The sequence below is a fragment of the Echinops telfairi genome, unplaced genomic scaffold (assembly GCF_000313985.2).
Source record: "Echinops telfairi isolate 266 unplaced genomic scaffold, ASM31398v2 ScPeMD7_7468;HRSCAF=8506_0, whole genome shotgun sequence".
In the NCBI taxonomy this organism is placed as follows: domain Eukaryota; kingdom Metazoa; phylum Chordata; class Mammalia; order Afrosoricida; family Tenrecidae; genus Echinops; species Echinops telfairi.
Window position 1 is genome coordinate 68,884,095 of NW_022111369.1, and position 23,858 is coordinate 68,907,952.

The following is a 23,858-nucleotide window of genomic DNA, read 5'->3' on the forward strand; positions in this document are numbered from 1 at the left end:
ATATTATTTTGGAATGATTTTCTACCAGCAAGATCCAATGGATAGAAGTCATTTAGAAAGCTTAGCTAAAACTGAGTAATTAATTGAAAACTAATGAGTACAAAAAAGGGAAAGCAGTTTGTTAAGAAATAGGTTAATTTCAATGAATTTACCTTGAAAGAAAGAATTTTCCTCTCTCTCTCTCTCTCTCTCTCTCTCACACACACACACACACACACAAAGAGCATAAATTAAATTAAGATCTTTAATATTTAATGGCACACTAAGGTACAAGTATTGGTCTTTCCCTATCTCTTCTTCCCTGGACAGTGAAGGAAATCAACAACTTGAGGAAGAAATCAGTCCACAGGACGCATGGCCCACACAGACCATGGCCTCTTCTAGTCTGAGGCCAAAATACTAGACTGGACCCAGTTTCCAACAACCACCATTCTGACCAGGCACACAGTACAAGGCCCCAGTCAAAATGGGAGAAAAATGCAGAGAAAACTCAAATTCCTTTTTAAAAAATCAGATGTACTGGACTAACAAGGTGTAGAAGACTCCTTGAGATTATTGCCCTAAAATACCCTTTTCACCTGCAATCAAAGCAACTTGTCTAGGTCATATTTCAGGCAAATAATAGATTGGCCTATAAATAAACATAACACACCGATGAGGAATATGCCCCTTTATGCACCAACTATAAAAGACCGAATGGTCAGCATTCACCCAAGAGCAAACAAGAGAAGGCAAAACAGAAAAGGGAAACTGGATAGATGAAAACAGGGCACCCAGGGTGGAAATGATGAGAGTACTAACACATTACAGGAATTGTAACCAACATCACAGAATATTGTGTACGAATTGTTGAATGGGAAGCTAATTTGCTGTGCAAACTTTTACATAAAACACAGTAAATTATATTACTAATTAAGATATTTAAATTTTTAGTGGAACAGCAATTTAAGAAGTTTGGATCAGGAGTGTTAGTAGTTTTAATGGGATCTAAAGCTATGTAAAATTTGGTTTTGCACCTGCATATCTGAAAGCTGACTCACTATACTTGGGTATCAAAACAGCTCCATGTATTTATTACATGGAAAACTTCTGGGTTTTCTTGATTTAAAATCTGAAGAAACCTACTTTGAAATCATTTTCTTTTATGGAAATGAACTACAATATAATCAACTCTAGGCACAATGTACAAACACATCTTAACAACAGTTGGTTAAAAAAAAATTTTAATGCTTCCTCCCCGCACCTCCACTATCATGACACCAATTCTGCCTTACAGATCCGGCTAAACCAGAGCATGTACATGGGTACAAATAAGAGCTGGAAACACAGGGAATCCAGGACAGATAAACCGTTTAGGACCAATATTGAGAGTACCAGGGGAAGGAGAAGGTGGGTGGAGAAAGGGGGAACTGATCACAACGATCTACCTATAACCTCCTCCCAGAAGGATGGATGGCAGAAAAGTAGGTGAAGGGAGACAACGGTCAGTGTAAGACATGAAAAAATAATAATTTAAAATGATCAAGGGTTCATGAGGAAGGGAGGGGAAAATGAGGAGCTGATACCAAGGGCTCAAGCAGAAAGCAAATGGTTTGAGAATGATGATGGCAACACATATACAAATGTGCTTGACACTATGGATGGATGGATGGACTGTGATACAAGTTGTACGAGCCCCCAATAAAATGATTTTTAATTTTTTTTAATCTTATTAGCTCTGCTCCAACCACATTGACTTTAATTCATATTGACTGTTCATCAAACCCACCATAATTCAAATGCACCAATTCTTCTGTCTTCCTTATACAATGTCCGACTTTCACATGCATATGAGGCAACTGATGAAAAACACGGCTTTGGTCAGGCGCAGGTTAGTCCTCAATGTAACTGCCCTGCTTTCCAACACTCTCAAAGGTCTTGTGCATCAGATTTACCCAACACAATGAGTGAAGGGGTGGAGTTTAGTCTGTCAATCGGGTGGCAGCTTGATGACCTCATTTGGAGGTGCCAAAGAGATAAATAGCTTGCTTGAGGTGGGACACTTGCTCACTCCCTGGGACAAGACATATGGAACTACATTAGTGCCCTGAGCTGGAGGAGCCATGTGGAGACCCCTGCCAGCTCTGAGATGCTTACACTACTGAATCCACAAGACTTCCCACCCACTAGCCTGTGATCTTCCTGCATTCGGCATCATTGCATGGGTTTCGTGAGTCTGAAGAGGACTTTCTAGATTGGTATCGGACATATGGGCTAATATTGGACTTATGGACTTGATCTGGACTGGCTGGGATGTTTTTCTCAATATTCAATTGCTCTTATATAGAGAGCTCTTTCTTATACACATATGAGTGTCTATGCGTTTGTTTCTCCAGTCTAACTAGACTAACACACCATTGTTTGGGGTAAATCTGCACAGGCCCCCTTTCAAGGGTTGAAAAGCAAGGATGTAGACTGTTTGAGGAGTAAACTGTGCCTGACCCAAGCCATGTTATTTTCCACGATTTCATATGCATGTTAAAGTTGGATAATGAATAAGGAAGACCAAAGAAGAATTATACATTTGAATTATGGTGTTGGTGAGGAATGTTGAAAGCACCACAGGCTTGTAGTATAAGAAGTACAAGTCACTTGATCTGCCCTTTGGTACACTTTGGGTTATATCTGGCTTTCAATATCTTCTGTGTGTGTGTGTTTGTTTGTTTTGCATATTAGACTTATCGCTGATGCATTCTGTCATTGTGAGTAGCCTTCTTGAATCTTTGTTTTGTGTTTGTCTGTTTGTCAGCATATGAAACTTGGGATTGGTCAACCTATAGAGAAAACAACTAAAAATGTGTTCCTGGGGGGGATGGGGGTGAGGAGGGGGAGCAGGGAAAAGGAGCTGATATCAAGGAGTTCAAGAAGGAAGAACATTTTTAAAATCTGATTGTGGTAGCAATTGGACATTACTTCATGATGTGATTGAACTAACTGTGAAATTATATGATGTCTGGATTAGCTCCTAATAAAATGGTTTGGGGGGGGTGGTTAAAATCAGGGAGAAAGTGCCCTAAAAACCCATATAAAGCTTTTTCCTTTCTTAAAAAAAGTAATAAAAGAAGTACAAGTCAGTATGTTCCTTAGAAACTAGAATGGGAAAGATTGGCTTATATACTCTAGACACATTATCGTGAGAGGTCGGTCCCTGGAAAAGGATAGCGTGGCAGTGGAGGATCAATGAATAGAGAAAGACCCTCAGTTAATTTATTCGACACAGTGGCTCCAACATAACAACAATTGGAAGAATGGCGCAGGATCAAGCAGCTTTATGCTGACGTATGCAAGGTAGCTATGTGCAACAAAACAACGAAATCGCATCTAACAACTTCAAAGAGAGAAACTAAAAGAACACAGGAACAAAAGGATGTAGACTGGACTCAGTCAAAAGACTGAGTAATTCAGAGAAAATATGATGGTGACTTGGATTAGGGAACTAGAAGTAAAGATGTTGGAAATAGATGAATTTAGAAAAATGTGCAGGAAAAAGTAATGGTGATTTCTAACAGACTTAGAGACTAAGAAACCGGGGAAGATCAAGGTTGACTCATGTATTAGATCCGAACTAAATAGGAACATTTTAGGGTATGACCAGGTTTAAGGGATAGAGAACTAGGAGTTTCTTTTTGAAATACACAGGTAAATAGGTTAGGTAAGCTATTATAAATACATATATGTTACTCAGACAGATACAGCTATAAACGTATGCTTGGGGGCACAAAACAATCTCAGCAAAAGGATTTTTAAAAACGCATATACTCGAGTATAAGCCGACGCGAATATCAGCCGAGGTACCTAATTTTACCACAAAAACTGCATTAAAAATGTGCTGAAAAACTCAGCTTATACTTGAGTATATGCAGTAACAAATGTCAAGTTGGACTAACAAAAAGAAAGAATAAACAATAGATCATTTAGTTTGACAGACTCATTGTTTTCAGTATGCATAATATTCCATTGTATGCATATACCTGAGTGTATTTATCCATTCCTCTATAGATGGAGTTTTTAATTGATTCCATCCTTTTTCTGTCTCAGAAATGTTCACAATAAACTTGAGTATGTATAAAAAAATAGATCATTTAGAAAAACATGAGCATATGTATAATCTTAAGGTTTAAAAAGGTATATTTACATGTCTGACCATGTAAGATATGATAAAATAATAATAATTTATAAATTATCAAGACTTTATGAGGGAGGGGTGAGCGGAGAGGGAGGGGAAAAAATGAGAAGCTGATACCAAGGGTTCAAGTGGAAAGCAAATGTTTTGAGAATGATGAGGGCAACAAATGAACAAATGTGCTTGACACAATGGATGTACATATGGATTGTGATAAGAGTTGTACAAGCCCTCAATAAAATGATTTAAATAAATAAAAATTAAAAGGTATATTTAAAAGAAAGAAAAAATGAGTATAGTTTCAAAATAAAAGGATTTAAAGTAAATTGTGCTATATTTCATTTTATTAAAATTAAGAGCCTTGGTTTTTCAGAAGACACGACGGTCTTGTTATCAGGTACCATTCACCTATAGTGACCCTGTGCACAGCCGTAAAACAAAGCCTGGGCCTCCACCAGCCTCACAGTTGTTATGTTTGAACCCACTGTGTTCCTCCTTTTTCGATGGTCTTCTGCTCTACTGAGCATGATGTCCTTTTCCAGCGACTGGTCTCTCCTCATACCATGTCCGGAGTTGGTGCAGCCAGATCTTGTCATTCTTTTGTCTATGGAGCATGCCGGCTCAGGTGAGGAGCATCTTAGTTCTCAAAGGGATATCCTTTCTCTTCGCCATTTTAAAGAGTCTCGCACAGCAGAGTTGCCCAATGGAATACATTGTTTGCTTGCTTGACTGCTGCTTCTATGAGCATGGTTAGTTGATCCTACTACATGAAATTCTTGAGAATGTCAACCTTTTCTCCACTTATCATGATGTTACCTATTGATCCAATGATAAGAATTTGACTTTTCTTTACACTAAATCGTAATCCATACTGAGGACTGAAGTCCTGGATCTTCTTCAGCAATTGCTTCAAGCCCTCCTTGATTTCAGCTGTTAAAGTTGTGTGATCTGCATATCACAGGTTGTCAATAAGCCAATTTGATGTCTCACTCTTCTTCATATGATCCAGCTTCTTGGATTACTTGCTCAGTACACAGATTGAATAAGTAGGGTAAAAGGACACAGCCCAGAACCCTACATTTTGCCACACTATTAAGGGAATAAAAAGCCAAAAAATAACCAAAAAAGACAATATTTGCAATACACATAAGTAACTAAGGGCTTATATTTAAAGTTTTTAATAACTACATATCAATGAGGAAAATATAGACAACTCAAGAAAATAATGGGCAAAAGATCTGAACAGCCATATCAGAACAAAACAAATGCAAATGGACAATAGACTCAAGGAAAAGGGTTTCCTCATCTTTATGAGGAATACAGAAAAGCCAAATGAAAGTCATAACAACATGCACCATTACACACTTTTTAGAGATAGACTAGGAAGAAGTGAGAGGCAATCCTGTCCTGAAAAATTAACCGCTGGAAGCATTATGAATTTGTCAATATTAAGGAAGTAGCATATGATCAAGAACCAATGGTATCAACAAAGTAAAACTGAGAAAAATCTCAACAAAGAAGAATGCAGAAAATATTAAGACTAGAAAAAAATTTTAATGGGCCAAAAGGGAGATAAAATCATAAGGTGCTAAATTTTTACCTAACTACATCTGCAATAATCCACTTTCCAGTGCACTCTGCATGATAGCAAGGCTATTAGCACCCCTGGTCTATAATCACAGGGGATTCACCAGAGGCCATCTTAAAAAAATATGCTGTTATTCATATTTTTCTGTATATGAACTCCAGGAGAGGTAAATCTGTAGCAATTGTAGCTGGATTAATGGTTTCTTGGGGTATGGCTGGAGAAGTTGTGGGGAAATGGGGATTAATGTGGGTCTGGATGGTGCTAAAGCTGAGTGTAAACGATCACTGAGTCTTAACTAAACAACAAACCAAGGACTGAACATTCTAAGGCAGAGTCAGCTGGACAAAGACATGGTCCAGGAATGAATTTCACCCCCTCAACAAGTAAGAGGGAACCGCATCCACGTTTCTGATCAGAATCTTTGTGAGCATACCAAGCATGGTTCATGATGCCTTAGCAGAATTCTGTGACTATTTGCTGAGGGGAGGCAATCCATAATTCCCGGATCTCTCGGGAAACAACCCCTGAAGGAAACATAAAACTTATAAAATAGGTATCCATCATGATGGCACGTGATATCCCAAACCCAACCCAACCACCAGCACCAAGTTGATTCCAGCTCAGACTTAGCTTGGACAGACCGGTAGAACTGCTCGTGTGGGTTCCTCAGGTGATAAATCTTCACAAGAGCACAGAATCATCTTTCCTCTCAGTTCTAAACTGCTGACCTTGCACTTAGCTATCCAGTGGGTAAGCCACTCCACCACCAGAATGTAGAAAATATAAAATTTTGTTCCTAAGAAAAATTATAAATATAGAATAATTGTGAGTCAAATATTTATAAAATGAGTGAAAAGGTTTGCCATGGTATGACATTAATTTATTTCATAAATAGCTATATACTTTAAAAACTTATTTTTAACTCTTCTTTAATTTTAGTAATAATATGCAAGTTTCCTTTTTGTAAAATGCTTGCCACTTTTTAGAAAAAAGCACAGAATCCTCGCAATTTGGAGCTTCCGATATCAGGTGAAGGAGTTCAGTTGCTTCCAATCTGACCATGTGTTTACATAAATATCTTGTTTTCCTTATTAAATGAATTTCATTGAGTTCTCCTTTGGAGTTTGTGCCAACCTAAACCTGATTAAGAAAAACTGAAGTATGAAAGTTTCAACATTCACAAACTCTTGTTGCCAATATTTTCATTTTCTCATTGCATGAACTCACCATTAAATCTTTTTATACACAGCTCAGATAAAGTGCTTTTCTTAATTAGTGAGGGAATGTTCTTTAAATTTTCTTCTTAATTTTTCTCTTTCATAAAATCAAAGCATACATACATATTATGAAGGAAGCTTTTGTTATAAGTTTAGAGAACTCATTCGGATAGGATTAATGAAGTAGGTAAAATCTCTCTGCTATCATTAAAATAATGAAAGTGTAGTATTCAACTTTTCAGGTCATCTATAATTAAAGTATATAAGCTACCCAAAACTTCCTCTTTTCAATCTGTTAAAACACGTTCCAGAAGAAAACAGTTTTATAAGGATATCTCTGTTATTACTGGCAGGGGTTTTATTAGGATAATCCCATATAAAGCAAGTTTGATAGAGTGCTCCAATATAAACTGATTTCTGCTTCTGGCCCAATTTTGAAGTTACGCATCAACAATTAAAAATAAATTCAATTCAAAATTAACACGTTTCTTGAATAACTGTTCTACTTTATCAGGATATTTGTCTTTAAGAAATACAAACTAGAATAGTTAAATAATGGAGAATAATGTAGGACAGTGAACAGAGCAAAAGTGACTGAAATGCTTTAGTTCTTTCTGCAGCACCCAAATATTGAATGAAGTCAGTCAAATAGGTTGCAATCAGAAAGTGCAGATTTTGTTTGGGCTCAATAAAAAACAAAGAGCCCTTGGCTCATTGGTTGTAAGCCTGATTGTTTCATTCTTGAGGTTACTTTGGTTAAGCCTGACTAGCTGTTGGTCCTTTAGCCCTTACAAGTCCAGTTGTCTATCAAATATTTTTTTAATCAATTTATTGGGGCTCATACAATTCATCACAATACATAGATCAATTGTATAAAACACAACTATACATTTGTTGCCCTCATTATTCCCAAAATTCGCTTGCCTCTTGGTCTATCAAATATTAAGGAAGGTGGAATGCGATAACAATCATGTGAGAACATGTCTCTCTTTAGTAGTAGATAAAAGAAACTTGCACCAGCAAAATTGACTACCCCTCAAATCGTAGACTCTTGTAGCTCAAAACCGATATCGTTAAAAGTATAGTCTAATAAAAGTAATAATAATAATTGTGTGACCAGGCAAAAAAGCCAAAGCAATTTCCATCTAATCTATTTTGATTCATGGTAGCCCCATGTGTTTAGGGGACCTTCACAGGATTTTCAATGGCTGTATTTTCAGAAATGGATTGCCTTCTTTCAAGGTGCTTTGAAGGCGCCAACCACAAATCTTACAGTTATTAGCCAATCACTTGAACTGTTTACACTACCCAGAGATGCCAGGAGTAATACTAGTTGGTATTAAGGAAACATTTGCTATCTGGCACTCCATGTAATAAGCGCATGAGAGGTATTGTTTAACTACTCTAAGAGGAAGAATGCAAGGTTTAGAAAAGATAAGTAAGATATTTTAAATCATAGAGACAGCAAATTACAGTTAGGATTAGAAACAAGGTTATCAGATTCCAAATCCTGTGTGCTTAACTTTTTTTAACTACATGTTTTCATTACTTGACTTTTTTACATGTAAATGCTATTTTTATTTTCAACCTATTTAACTCCTCAGACTAAGAAATGATCTATTTAAACACAATTACCTTTACAGTATAGCATACGGTAGTCATGCTTTCATCAGTGTCCCCTACATGATGAGAATACCCATGTTCTCATAATGTAGATTTACATGTTGTTAGGTACTACTTGTATAATGTTCTTGATGTCATTCTACAACTCATCTGGTCTCGGGCCACTAGTATTCAAAGCATCAGATCTGTTCTAGGCATTTCTCCCTCACACTCTCTGCTACCAAGTGTATTCAAACATACAGCAACCCCCGAGGACAGAGTACATTTGCTCTTGTAAGTTTCCAGGAGTGCAAATTGTTATGGGAGTAGAAAGCTTCATCTTGTTCCCTCAGAGCAACTAGTGGCTTTAAACTGCTACTTACAGGTTAGCAGGCCACTGTGTAATCTCCTACACTACCTGGTGAGCATTCCTTGTGAGCTAAAATGGCCAATTAGAATTGGACAATCATGATTTACTAAGCCAGAAATGACAAATTCAGGAGGAATGGCATATTATTCATTATCAAAAGGTACATTTCAATATCTATTGTGCCGTCTAATGAATGTCTATATGCCTACAAGGAAGACAAGTTAAGATAACTAGTATTCAAATTTACAAACCAACCACTGAAAACATTGATGAAGAAAGGCCCACCTTCTTCAGTTTGAAATTGATCACACATGAAATTGAGTTGATTAATTACTGGTGAGTGGAATGCAAAAGTTGGAAACAAAGAAGAAGAGTTGATAGTTGGAAGGATATGGCCTTAATGACACAAATGAAGCCGAAGATCTTGAGACAGAAGTTTATATGACCAAACAACTTCTTCATTTCAAATATCTTTTCAATAACATAAATGGTGAATGTACACATGGTTCCCTTCAGATGGAATACACAAGGATCAAAGATCTGTATGTATTCCATTTCATTTTTTACTTCCAATTTTACTTGATTAATATTTTGTGCATTCATATCTAGATGATTAATGAATGTTTGCATCTGTTTCTTTCATTTTGAGTCATGGCCCAACAGCAAATGAAAATCACCAGAGCTTTGCTCCATCCATTTCACTAAGTTGACTCTCATTTGAGAAGGCAGTTCTCCGATGATATTTTGAGTGCCTTCCAAACTTCTGGTATTATATCATACAAAGTGTCACTGCTATTCATAAGGTTTTCAGTGGCTTGCTTTTCAGAGTGGACTGCTTCATCTTTCTTCATAGTCTGCTCTTAGTCTGGAAGCTGAGCTGCAACCTGTTCACCATGAGGGACTCTGATGGTATTTGGAGTACTGGTGGCATAGCATCCAGGATCACAGTGCCACTCAAACCTCCACAATATGACAAACTGGCAGATCAGTGTGGTCTGCATCCTTATTACAACAGATATCCACTGGTCCTTACCAAATTGAAATGTTCATAATCCTAACAATCAAAGCTTTGATTAAGCTTATCTGTATTCTTCAACATGGCTATCTAAGCATATTTTTCACTTTGTTTGATGATATACCATACACATATTTTTTACCATGCCACTTCCAGCTATGAACACCAACTTCCAGCTATGAGCACCACATGAGCACCTTTCTATTCAAGGCTTATTCATGTTCAAAGTCTTTGCCCATAAAGCCTCTTACATAAGCTTCACCACTGTAGCCACCTGTTTTCCAACACCCAGGGCAAGCATTCTATCTCTAGAAGCTTCCTAAGGTTCCAACCCTTGAGAAAAATACAGATCTCTATGCAGGAAGAGAAACACTATCATTCTCTCAAAACATGTTCCACATTTTCCATAATAAGCAATATTGATAAAGTCCAAATTTTCAAGAAATTTTCCTGAGTGTTTCATTCAGTTTTCACTAATTACCTTTTCCTTAAAATCTCACCAAGCCTTCACTTCTCAAATACTGCATCTCATCAACTTCCCACTGCATCTTCCAACGCAGGAATGAAAACTAATGGCTCCATGCGTGTTAGTGGGATTAGATAGATGCTGCAGTGAATGTAGAAATAAGACTCTGGGCCAAAACCATTACAGATGAGTCCATTCCAAATTATAGTGACTGTATGGGAAAGAGTATATCTTTCCCATAAGATTTCCAAGGCTATAAATCTTTACAGAATAAGATAGCCAAACCTTTCTCCCATGAGCTGCTGGTGAGTTTGAACAGCTGACCATTTAGTTAGCAGCTGAATGGGGTGGTGGTGTGTGTGTGTGGGGTGGTGGTAATAGTTTATATTGTGGAATACTAAGTTAACAACCTGAAATATAAACCCACACCTAAATTACAAGTTTTTCAAAGCTTCTGGGCTCTAAGTGAGCCAGCTGAGGAAATGTTCTATAGTCTTTAAACTATTATTATTGTGTTTGTTTTGTTTCTCTGTACACATGATTAACTGAATCAAACATTTTCTATAACTGCTAAGCATCTTTTCTATTTCTAATGCTGTACAAATTCAATCCACTCATACTAATTATGGGCCAGGTTAAAAAAACACTTGATATTTGCTTTTCTTGTGATGATTTATCTTCATGAAATGACTTCACTGACATTTTTTTGTCCTGCACAGGTTTAGGATGCAATCTTGTTATCATCATTAAAATGCAACCAGCTCTCCAGTTTTGAGAGTTAGAATAAATGTTAATGTGACATCATGAACTTGATTCACAATGAAAATTATAAGCAATAAAAATAGTACCATTAGAAATCCAGCCCTAGCTCCAAAGATACAAGAAAACTTCAGAAGGCGGGGAGAGAAAGGGGGAATCGAACACAAGGATCGACATATAACCCCTTCCCAGGGGAATGAACAACAGAAAAGTGGGTGAAGAGAGACAGCAAACAATGTAAGTTATGGGGGAAAATTTTATAATTTATCAAGGGCTCCTGAGGGAGGGAGGGGGAGGAGGGAGAAGATGGTATCAAGGGCTCAAGTAGAAAGAAAATGTTTTGAAAATGATGATGGCAGCATATGTACAAATGTGCTTGACACAATGGATGGATGTGTAGATTGTGATAAGAGCTGTAAGAGCCCTCAATAAAAATTTTAATTAAAATAAAGAAGTAAAAGAAAAAGAAAGCTTCAGAAACTTCGTGAACATTTTCTATTATCTTTCTATTCTATTTTTCCATTCACTTTTTGATGTCCCCTTGTTTATTTATCCCACCTACTTCATCTAATATAAGAATTAAAAAATTCCTGCAGATGTTGTCATCTATTCATTAAATATATTTTTCTGGATAAAAAGAAAAAGAGGGACAGAGAAAGGGAGGGGAGGGAGAGAGAGAGGGAGTAAGGAAGTAATTGCTATTTGGTTTGCAGCTTTAAAAGAGAACAAGGAAACTTTTCTTCTATACCTAACACTTTTGAAAATCCCTTCTCTAACACTGCTGTATGTGGAAAACTTGCCGAACCTGTTTAATCTAAGTTGTCATTTTTCCCCAAACCTGGTTTGTAGATTTACAGTAACAATTATCCAGGGCATGAGGCTAAGACAAAAACCTACATTTCTTCTTCAGAAATTCCAGATACCCTGAAGCAGTGGGACTTTCACTTCTTTGTAGTTTCATCTGATCAAGATGGCAAAATGCCAATGTAGTGCGTATCATAATTGTAGGATTTTCCTCAATGGCAAGCTTTTAAAATTTTTGAAAACATTCATGAGAATGATCACTGTGATTAGAGGGATTCTTTACAAGAGAGGGGGAAATTAAGGACTCTTATGCTCCTCTAAAATATATTTTTTAAGTTTTAAATGTAAAAATGGAAATATTTTAAGAATAACAAAATAATACAAAATTTCAAAAACCCTGTAAGTTACAAAGAAAATAAAGAATATGAGCTATAGGGCCCATAACGAGATATTTATTCTTTATGAAATATTTTTGCTTTAAGTAATTTTGAAATTAAAATTATCAATAAGTTAAATAATACATTTCATCACATATGAACATATGTTTTAATTACTTGTGTGCATACGGGAAAGTTAAATAGGAGTCTGCATATCTTATTCAAAGAGATTTTAATATTTAAAAAAGCAAAAGATTGAGTATGCCATCATTTACAGAGTAGACTTCTTATGGAACACAATAAAATTATATGTGATCAATATGATTACGACTGAATGTATAGGAAATAATATGATCTATATACTATAGATCATAACACAACCTTATGATCAGCCTGTTTCAGAACTTTTACTTAAACTGTATGCAATCACACCCAACTTGTGCTCAAACTTTCCATAAAATGATTATGCAGATTTAAAATTTCAATAAATTAAAATGATTTACTTACTCGAGTACCTTCATCATGATACAAAGAACATAACAAGCATTAAATGAATATTTCTCTAGTAAGTGAATGAACAAATAAACAAAAGAAAACAAGGAAGCATTTAAGGGAAAGTTTAATTTCTTCCCACAGTAGAGCAGGAATGTAGACTCTTTTAAAGAAAAAAAAAACATTTTATTGGGAGTTGATACAGATATGATATCCATAGTTCAATCACATCAAGCAGTATTGTACAATTCTACCACAATCAGTTTGAAAATATTCTTTTCCTTCTTGGACTCCTGGACATCAGGTCCCTTTTACCACCCCACCACCATCACCACCACTGCATCCCCCAGAAGCCCTTATTCTACTTGCTGTCCTGACAGGCTTATCAATCCTGGGTTTCATGTGCTGAAAACAGAAAACCATATCACCAAAATTCAAAAGGGTGACCCCCGATGACATAACACATCTGAGATAAACCCAATGCACACAAACAAACAAAAACACTGAAAAATTTGGAAAGCAGATCAGGTCTAATGTGCTTCTGAATGGTGATCAACTGACAAGGTTTTAACTGTGCAAGTTAGGTGTATTGTGTTAGGCCAGGTTGACTAGAGAAACAAATCCAGAGACACTCATATGTACAAGAGAAAGCTTTGTATCAAGGAGCATAGTTCCACCAGCCATATCGAGTTTTTACCCTACACAGTTCGATCACCAGAGGGTTATTTTCTATGTAGTTCCCACAAATGTATTTTGGGCTTCCACTGTCATCCCTGGCCTTCTGCAAATCAGATTCTCACAATTTAAGCTCCCATACTCTTCTTTTCTTCGGCTTCAGATTATATGATTTACATTTCTTTGGTCCCTGTTCAAGATGTACTTCTTCCATGTGGACTTAGTTCACATCTCACTTAGATGGCTGCTTGTTCGGAAACAAGCCTTTAATAAAACCCTGGACGCTATTTTATCTGATAGCTGGGCACTGTCTATTTTCTTCACCACAATGCTGTAGCACCCATACCATCATTGTTCTCTTCCTGAGGGTAAGTATGGAACAGGACCATGACGTGAGAACTAATTGTTCTGAAATTGCAGCTAGGAATTAGTGCAAACCCCAAACTCATTCCTGAGTCTATGTTTTGTTTTGTTTTAAATCTGCCCTTGGGTCCCTTTCAAAACCTCCGTGTTGATTTATGGTAGAGAGGCTAATCAATCCTCCCCTTGAGACATAACAAACTTCTGTTGCTGTTGTATTTGATTAGCCCCTGGTACTAAAGTTTTAAAGCCTTGCTGAGAGAGGAGACACTGTAGACTAACTCCATATCACCTCTTTTGTGACAGACACTATTTACACTAACAATGGGAGTTGAATGTTGGGGAAATTTTATAATAATATTTACTGAGAATATAAGTCACAGGTTTGTTGGAATAATACATATCTTAATACAGTATATAGGGCATTGATGTAGCAAGACCGTGTTTGTCCCCTATCAACAGTTCAATAATCTTGGAACAGCTGTCTTCTGCTTCATAAGACACCATGAATTTCAATCTGAAATCCTCAGGTTACAAGTGTATCTGTGGTAGAGTCCAATTCACCCAGTGGATTTTACGCATCAGAGCGCACTGATGCAGCCTCGTGAGCGTGCCAGGTGCCCTGAAGATCCAAGATTCAGTGTCCCAGCGTTCCACAGCACCCAGCCGGGGTCCCCAGGATGCGCCTAGAACCTGGGTCAATGTAGCTCATGGTGCTTTACAGACATGTCTGCTCAGTTTCCCCTCTCCTGACTTGACTTTCCCATCAGTATCCCTCGGCCCTCTGATTGGGCCGCCTACCTGTCCAGGGTGGCCGGACCTCCTCAGAGCTTTGTATGGCAACCACTCAGTAAACAACATCCCCTTCCCCTCGCTGAACAATGTCATCCCAGCTGACATGAGGCGCCCTTTGGCCAAGTGTCCTTCAAAATACACTCCTAGAGAGGATAGGCTGTGATTCTTTGGCACCAGCCAGGCTCTCTACCAGGCTGTCTACGACTCTGGCCAGCAGACTAGATTCCCTGCAAGCCTGGGCCTACAGCAGTGGACTCATTTGTAGTTTAGTGTAGACTCTCAAAATAAAACGAATTTATAAAACAGCAAGGATCTCTTTGTTCTAAATAGTAATAAACATTTTTTAAAGCTATCTTAGGTATACAGACTAAATCATTCAACGTTAAAGTGCTGATGGTTTAAACACAAATATAAATATATGATACTTTCAAACTCATACAACTATGGATATTTATACATAAATTTTCATTGATCATTAGTTATATTATCCAAAAGGTGAAAATAATCCAAGTGTCTATCAACAGATTTTCCTTAATGTGATGTATCTATGTAAACTCACTACAATCAAGTTATGAATAGATTTTTTAGTGTGATGCTTCTATCTACACTCACTGCCATCAAGTCCGTTCTGGCTCAGACTGACTCTGGGGTGGAGCAGATCAGAGCAGAACTGCCCCTATGGGCGTCCGAGACTAAATCTTTACAGGAGGAGCACTAAATCTATTGCTGAGTGTCTGTACAAAGGAGTATTATCTAGTCTTAAAAAGGATCCCCTAGTAGGAGTGCATCTGAAGATTACGATAACTAAAACAAGTCTGCCTCAAAAAAGACAAATATTGCATGACCCACACATATGCAATATCTAGAATAGGTAAATACATAGAGATGTAAGGGTATGAGGGGTTACCAGGGGCTGGAGAGGCAGGAAGAATGGGAAGTTGTTACTTTGACATAGATATTTGGAACCATCATACATATGATTGCTGTACTAAACGATGCAAAATTGTACAATTGAGTGGTCTAAATGACCATTTTTTTGTGAAATATGTTTTACCACAATAAACAAAGAGATGCTTACTCCCTTTTACTCTCTTAACGTAGTAATCTATGTCTTAGAAGTATTTCAATCAGAAAACATTGGCTCTTTTAATTAACTAATAGCTTTTTAGCATTTTGATTTGGCAGGATGCTTAAAAATGAGGACCTAAAGCCAGGGGCTTAAGTGGAGAGGAAATGTTTTGAGAATGATGAGGGCAATGAATGTACAAATGTGCTTTACACAATTGATGTATGTATGGATTGTAATTAGAGTTGTATGAGCCCCTAATAAAATGATTAGAAAAAAAAGAGCCTATTAAAAATTACATTTTTGCTGTTAACAATTTTGCTAATGATAAATGACTGTGACCTTGGTGTGAAGTAAGGGGAAAGGTCAAGGATAAAGAGAATTTACCAGGAATTCTAAAATACAACAGATAATATTTCAAAATGTTATCCCCCCAATATTTTACTTCCAGAAGAAGGGGACATTTTCAAATTGGTTCAGCATAGTATTTCCTCAACTATATTCCATCAGGATTTGTCTCCCATGAGTCCCCAAACCAAGAAGCAGTCCCTTCAACCTCACTTCTATAATAAATAGTTACACCATCATCTCATCGTTTCTCTTTTGCTTCAGCATTATGCCATTGAACAAGCAGCACTCCAGATGTGGTGGAATTGTTAAGGGGCACAGTGGCGAAATTACTTCCAGCGATTTGAAAAGTATGCCTTTGTTGTGGGAGGTCAATATTTTTGTGGTCTTTCAAAGAATGACTTCAATCCTGACTCATAAGTACTCGCACTTCTAAAAATTAATGTTTCTCTCATTCCATGCTCATATTTTATTTGTTTTAACTTGAATGCATACCATATAATTAAAATATACTAATGGCACAAATTGCAAATGTTTAACTTTCTAGGTTAACCAAAAGACTGGAAGTTCATGTCCACCCACAAGTACCTAAAAGAAGGGTCTGGCACTTTATTCCAAAAAAAATTAGCCATTGACAATCCTCTGAGCATAGCTCTACTGTGACACACTTGGAATCACAAGTCAGAAGCAACGCTGCAGTAACTGGTTTACAGGGGTGCATAACGTACTTTGCCTAAAAATTTTACTTGTCAGTGTTATTTTGAATCTTGGTTTGAACTCTAGCATTTTCATTATTACTGCAAAAGCATTCTTAATTTTTTGATTGTCTAAAGCAGGACTTAGTGATATGAAGAGTGAAGGATGAATGTACTTCTTTTATCCTTGAATATAATATAGAGAACAAGGATCTACGATGAAGCAGTAGTTGCTTCTAAACTGTGAAGCATCTCTGTACACGTATTGTTGGTCAAATATTTTCATGCAACAGTGCTACAGGAGCACTGTTGGTGTCGTGGTTACATGTTGGGCTGCTAGCCGCAGGGTAGCTGTTGTTCATAACGACCAGTCACTCTGAGGGAGAAAGACGTATGTCAACTCCATGTCTTGGAAACCCAGAGGGGCAGTTCTACTCCTTCCTACACTGTCGCTGTGAGTCAGAGCCGACTTGAGGGCAACATGGTTATTTTTGCATTTTTATTTGGCTGTCCTCTATTTCTTATCGATCATTAAACTCTATTAAAGCTCATAACTGAGTCTAAATCTTGCCATTTCACTGCCTTATGTCAATCTACACTCATTTGGGATGACAAAAATAGCTTTTAAATTTAAATTTTTTTCCATCCCCTGTCTCTTTCCCACATGATGATGTGAAACAGATGGTCACTGTGATCATGTTTAAACTCTTCGGTAGCTGACATTGCTCTGACATCAGTAGACCCTACAGAGTCTTGACATTACTGACATCCCACCTCATCTGCTACCAGCCTCAAAATACCCTTGCCATTCACACACATGTCAACTCCTATATATCAACAACACCTTGGTCAACTTATCTTGAAATATAAGGTTAGGGTTAGGGTAAATTAAGGGGGAAAAAAGAGAGAGAGAAATATTATTGACTTGCCCAAAATTGTAATCCTACCTCTTGCTTTACACCTAACTCATTACCTTCACCTGTCTAAATATTATATTTTTATGCACCCTAAAAGAAGCCCTGGTGGCTTCTTTACACAACAGTTAACTACTTGGCTGCAATGGGAAAATTGGCGGTTCAAACCTACTCAATAGCTTCATGGGAGAAAGAGAATTTGTTCCCTTAAAGAATGCAGCCAGGAAAGCCCTAGGAGGGATTTTCACTCTCTCACATGGGGTTATGTTAAGTAGAATCTTGACTCACTGACACATAACAACATCATACATCCTTAAAGTCTCAAGTTAGACACCGCATACTTTGAGAGTCTTCTTTGACTTCTTCCACCACAGTGGGATGAGATTTATCATCATATGACTCTGGATGCTACATCTGGTATTCATTATTATATGTTTTAACTGCCAATTTCTTTAACTATCTTAACCATAACACTATAAACACTCTAAGGTATTGTTTCTATCTCTACAATTAGCATATCCATAATAGATGTGCAGAAAGCATTTGTCAAAAAGACAGAAAAGAGGTTAGTAAGATACATTGTTTTCTGATCTCCAAAAACCATTCTACGATAATAATTTATGAAGTCTTTCTTCTATGCCCTAGTTTCATATACCAAAGTCCAAAGTAAATTTTGGTGAAAAGTTCTGTGTGTTTATTAGAAATTTTTATTTTCAAATGATAAAATATGTTTAGAGAAATCCACAAGGTGAACAAAGGATGAGTAAGATTTATCTAATTTGGGTCTTGATCTTAAATATCCAATTCCCATGTGTATACAAAGTACCATGAATGTAACAGTTTATGGGGCTCAGATCCAATAAGTTTGGAGAACCTCACATTGTGAAAGTAGGGCTGAACTAACTTTAAAGGTTGAGTAGGATTTGCATAAATAAAGGAATGTGGGAAGACTGTAAAAAATGTTTAATATGCAGGCATAAACTTAGAGTTAGGAATTCTCAAATAAATTCCATTGAAATAGAAACTTTCAATGTAACTGTAAACCAATTAGTCAGATTTCTATTAGTAACTGGTAAAATTGTCAGTTTTGTTCTAGTCATTCTTATAAAAATATGATTTAGCTTTACATTATTTTGGAAGCTAGGGAGAACAGATGAATCATAGCACAGTAATTCTTCTTGATCATATATAAAAGCTTTGTTGTGGTTCGGTGCCATTGAGTTGGTTCCAAATCATACTGACCATACATACAACAGGTGGAAACACTACCTGGTCCTCAGCCATCTTCACAATTGCTCTCATGTTTGAGCTCATTGTTGCAGCCACTGTGTCAATCCTTGAGGGCCTTCCTCCTTTCACTTCCCCTCTATTTACCAAACACAAAGTCCTTCTCCAGAGACCAATCTCTCCTGACACGTCCAAAGTACACGAGATGAAGTCTTGCCATCCTTACCTCTAAGGAGCATTCTGGCTGTGCTTCTAAGACAGATCTGATTGTGCTTTTGGAAGTCTACGGTACTTTCAATATTCTTCACAAACACAATAGTTCAAATGCATCCATTTTTCTTTGGTCTTTCTTATGCAAGGTCCAACTTTCATATGCATACGAGGCAATGGAAATTACCATGACTTGTGTCAGGTGCACCTTAGTCCTCAAAAAAGCATCCTTGCTTTTCAATACTTGGAAGAGGTCTCATGCAGCAGATTTACCCCCTTTCACTCTTTCTTCCATGAGCATTGATTCTGGATCTAAGCAAGATGGAACACCTAAAAATTTCAATCTTCTCTCCATTTACCATGTTGTTACCTACTGGTCCAGTTGTGAGGATTTGCAGGGTTTTTTACACTGAGTTGTAATCCATACTGAAGTTTGCAATCCTTGATCTTCATCAGCAAGTGTTCCAAGTCCTTCTCATTTTCTACAAGCAAGGTTGTGTCATCTGCATATGACGGGTTGTTAATAAGCCTTCCTCCAATTCTGATAGCACATTTTTCTTGATATAATCTAGCTTCTCTTGATCCATGTTTAGACTCTGTGTGAACCCAATGATGTGTTCTTGAATTCTTGTTCTTCTAAGACTACCTATAGTTTGTTATAATCCACACAGTCTAATGCCTTTGCATAAAGAGGTTTGGTTTCTTTAATAATGACTGTCACTCCAGAATTTTCTCTCTTCCAACCTGGTAACTGGATTCCCATTTATTGTTGGCCTCTGGCAATTTTTTTCTCTTCTAGGAGGTTAAACATACTCTGCATCCTATCTAGTGTCTACACCTACATCAAAGTTGGCGGCCAAGAACCAGAATGCTGTCCAAAATCTTAGAAAATTACTGGTTAAAGCATATACATTTTTTAATAAAAAGCAACTCTCCGTATCTTCAAGGGATCAAAAATTATTTAATGAGCACTAGGGTAGAAATAAAATTTTCTGGGAGGAATTCATGTAAGGATGACATAAGGGTCGGAGATGGGAGGAGAGTTATTAGATGGCAAGCATTCGGACACTAATGAAGGATTGCACTAAAAGAGCCCCTGGTCTGTCACAAAATAGCTAAAAAGAAACTACCACGATTTCTTGCAGGTGGCGCTAGGGAAAAAGCAGCGGCATATCTGCACATTCACAAAGGTGTGAAACCCAGTAAGAGCTCACCACTTTTCTCACAGGAGCTGACCCTGCTGCTTCCTCAGTCTGAGCGACCAAAGTTTTAAATTTTGCCTCCATTTGGGTCATATAATTATTTCTTATTTATGGAGCAGCCTATATACAGCTCATGCTTTACTAGTGTGAAATTAATTAGCAAATATTTGAAAAGTTCTTTGAAGTTGTGTCAGTGAGAAGTATTAACATTACACCATTATCATTAAGCACATAAAAGGCACAGGATCCTGTAAGCTAAATAAGTGGAGAAGGACTGTGTTGTGCGGCACTGCAGGAGGAAATGGCAAAGGGACAGGCTCAGCGGAGAGAGCAGCCATGGACACCTCTGCCCAACAGGTAAGTCTGAAGGGACTGTGCATCAGGGGGCTTGACACTGACCCGCCAGCATTTTCTGAAAGGACTAAATTCACCAAGGTCACTTTTTTTATACATTAAAGCTCTTTAAAAGGAGGTGGTGCTTCCACCTTATCATGGAAATCAATTCAATATACATAAAAATAAATAAATAAAATAATTAAACCTGATCAATTTGACTCATTACAATTTGTGTACCTGTGACAAATCACAATTAGAAAATTCATGAAGATAATGTGTATTACTCGAAGTTCAAAGTGTTTGGTAGATTTTACTTTTATTAATATTATTTACTTTGAAAGTTTGCTTTGATACATATATAATTTTCACTTTTATAAATATCTTTGTCTTTTAAACTTGAAAATTTGCTTTGATATGTGTACACCTATGTTTATGTCAAAATATAGAGATCATAGTATTTATTCACAAAATGTTATTGTAACTATAGGAAGATGTAGATCTAATTTTAAGCTTTAATTACCAAACATCACAGTGCTTCCTTGATATATATATTTTTGTTGTGTAATTTAACAGTTTAGTTGAAAACAAAAGAGGATTTTATTTCTCTCCATTATCAGTGCAATATGCTCAGATAGCAATTGATCAGAAAGTCAAAGAAGTGTGCTCTATACACTACAGCATACACAGATATAAATTTCATTTATGTGTTTCAAATTTTGATTTTTTTACTGAAATCAGCAGTTAGAAAGATAAATTTTTATATACACAATACAGTTTTTCCAAGGACTCCAACTAAACGTATAAACGCAGTTAGTCTGACCCTTACTTTTAATAAAATGATTTTTTTCTGGCTTTTATACTTTGCCACAACCTAGATTCTAAGTGAACAGCATAATTTTAATCATTGCTCATTTAAACATTTACATTGATAGCTTAATTTTCTGTAAAGAAAATAAAGTGCATTATTGAAATCAAAGTAGGTGGTTTTATTTTGAACCAAAATTTCAAATCCTGTCATATTAATTTTAAAAATCAAACAACTTTTTACCTGTTAATAACATTTTTTGAAAATGCAATTCATATGTCTGACAATTTTAGAAACTATGTTACAGTTTGGAAGTTAATAAGTAGAATCTTCTTATTTAATTTTGAAATGAATAGTTTTAAACTGGCTAATATATCCATCTTAGCAAACTGATATTGGCAGAGACACTTTGTCCATCTGCCTTTACAATTAATTTGATTAGTATTCCTCTTTGCAATTTAAGATGTATACAATAATGATTTTAGGAGCTCTGATGGTGTAATGGTTACACTTTGGGCTGCCAACCACAAAGTCAACAGTTCAAAACCAGTTCAAAACCAAGGGACCCCTCTAAAGAGTTAGTCTCGGAAACTCACAGGGGCAGTTCAACCCTGTCCTAGGGTTGCCATGATTTGGAATCAACTCAATGCCAGTGAGTACAGAGATAATAGATTTGGACTTTCAGATAAGTGATAATTGTGAATCAGAATGGTCTGTATTATTTTCTTTTTCTTCTGGAAATCAGAAAAGTCAGGTCCTAATCCTAATTCTGTCCCTAAATACATGATAGTAATATTTGAGATATCCCTACATAGGATGCAAATCATCCTTAGCTTTCACAAATGTCCTTTAAAATTGGTGTTGTTAGGTACCGCTGAGTTAGTTCTGATCCTGTGTATAACAGAATGAAACAATGCCCCGTTTTGTGCCGTCTTCAAAATTGTTCTTATACTTAAACCTTCTGTTACAGTCGTGTATCAACCCACCTCTTTGAGGGCCTTCCTCTTTTTTTTGCTGCCCCTCTACTTTACCAAGCATGAAGTCCTTCTCCAGGGACTGGGGTCTCCTGGCATGTCCAAAGTATGTGAGACAAAGTCTTCCCAAAAGGGTTATTTGCACAATCCCTTCTTTATCTAAAATGATCTTTATGTTGGAGAGGATTTTAAAGGCAAATAATAATCCAGTCGGTACACCTTACATAAAGAAATTACTTTGATATCATCGTGGTTCTCAACCTGTGGGTTGCAACCCTTTTGGGGGTCGAAAGACTCTTTCACAGGGTTAACCCGATTCATAACAGTAACAAAATTGCAGTTATGAAGTAGCAATTAGCAATGAAAATAATTTCATGGTTGGGGGGGTCACCACAACATGAGGAACTGTATTAAAGGGTCGTGGCATTAGGAAGGTTGAGAACCACTGTTTTAGAGTAAGAAAGCCATACAATAAATAAGGTGTATCTATATAGATCAATTGAATTATATTTAAATTGCCAATATTCAATGTGTTTAATCTTAAAATAAATAATTTCATATGGTTCAGCTATTACAAGAAGAGAGTTGAAAACAAGGAGAAATACACCTCATATATTTGCTACATCAAATTTTAAACTCAATTTATCACCAGGGCAAACTGCATTGAGTGTAATATGGACATGTGGGTATGCAAGAATATACACATGCACATATGAAGGAGCCTCAAATACTTCTTGTAAAGATAAAATTGAAAGATAGGAAATTTTCCCCACAAGTGTTAGAAGCTCCCTCATATATTCACACATACATACATGTACTACAAAACAAGAAATAAATACAGCAGCTGCAGTTCTCATTTCTGCAACTGGTCAAATGGACATAGCTGAGACTCTTCTCCCACCCCTTCCATATTCCGCCACTCATAGTTCTTTGTCAGGTGAGGTGACAAATCTTGTTCCTAAAGGATCTGGGCCATTATTAGTCATGTTGGAATTGAGTTGCTATTGTTTTACATTGACTTGAGTCATAAGTCATGATAGTACTAAGAGATATCCTAAGAGATCATCTAAATTGCAGATATATTCTTCTCAAACTTCAGTGTGTAAAACAATCAAATTTCTCCATGATAACCAGGATAAAGCACACCAGCCAAAATGGTTTTTTACTTCTTTGTCTATTGATTGCACAGCATGGGGGACCCAAAATGGCCTGCTATCATTCTTAACTTCTAGATCAAAAGAATCAGGGTTAGGCATCAAAGAACAAAGAATCCTATAATTGTGTGCCCACCTTCCCGATATGACCACTGAAGATAAAGGTGTGCATAAGCAAATGTGGTGAAGAAAGCTGATGGTGCTCGGCTAGCAAAAGATGTAGCCTGGGGTCTTAAAGACTTGAA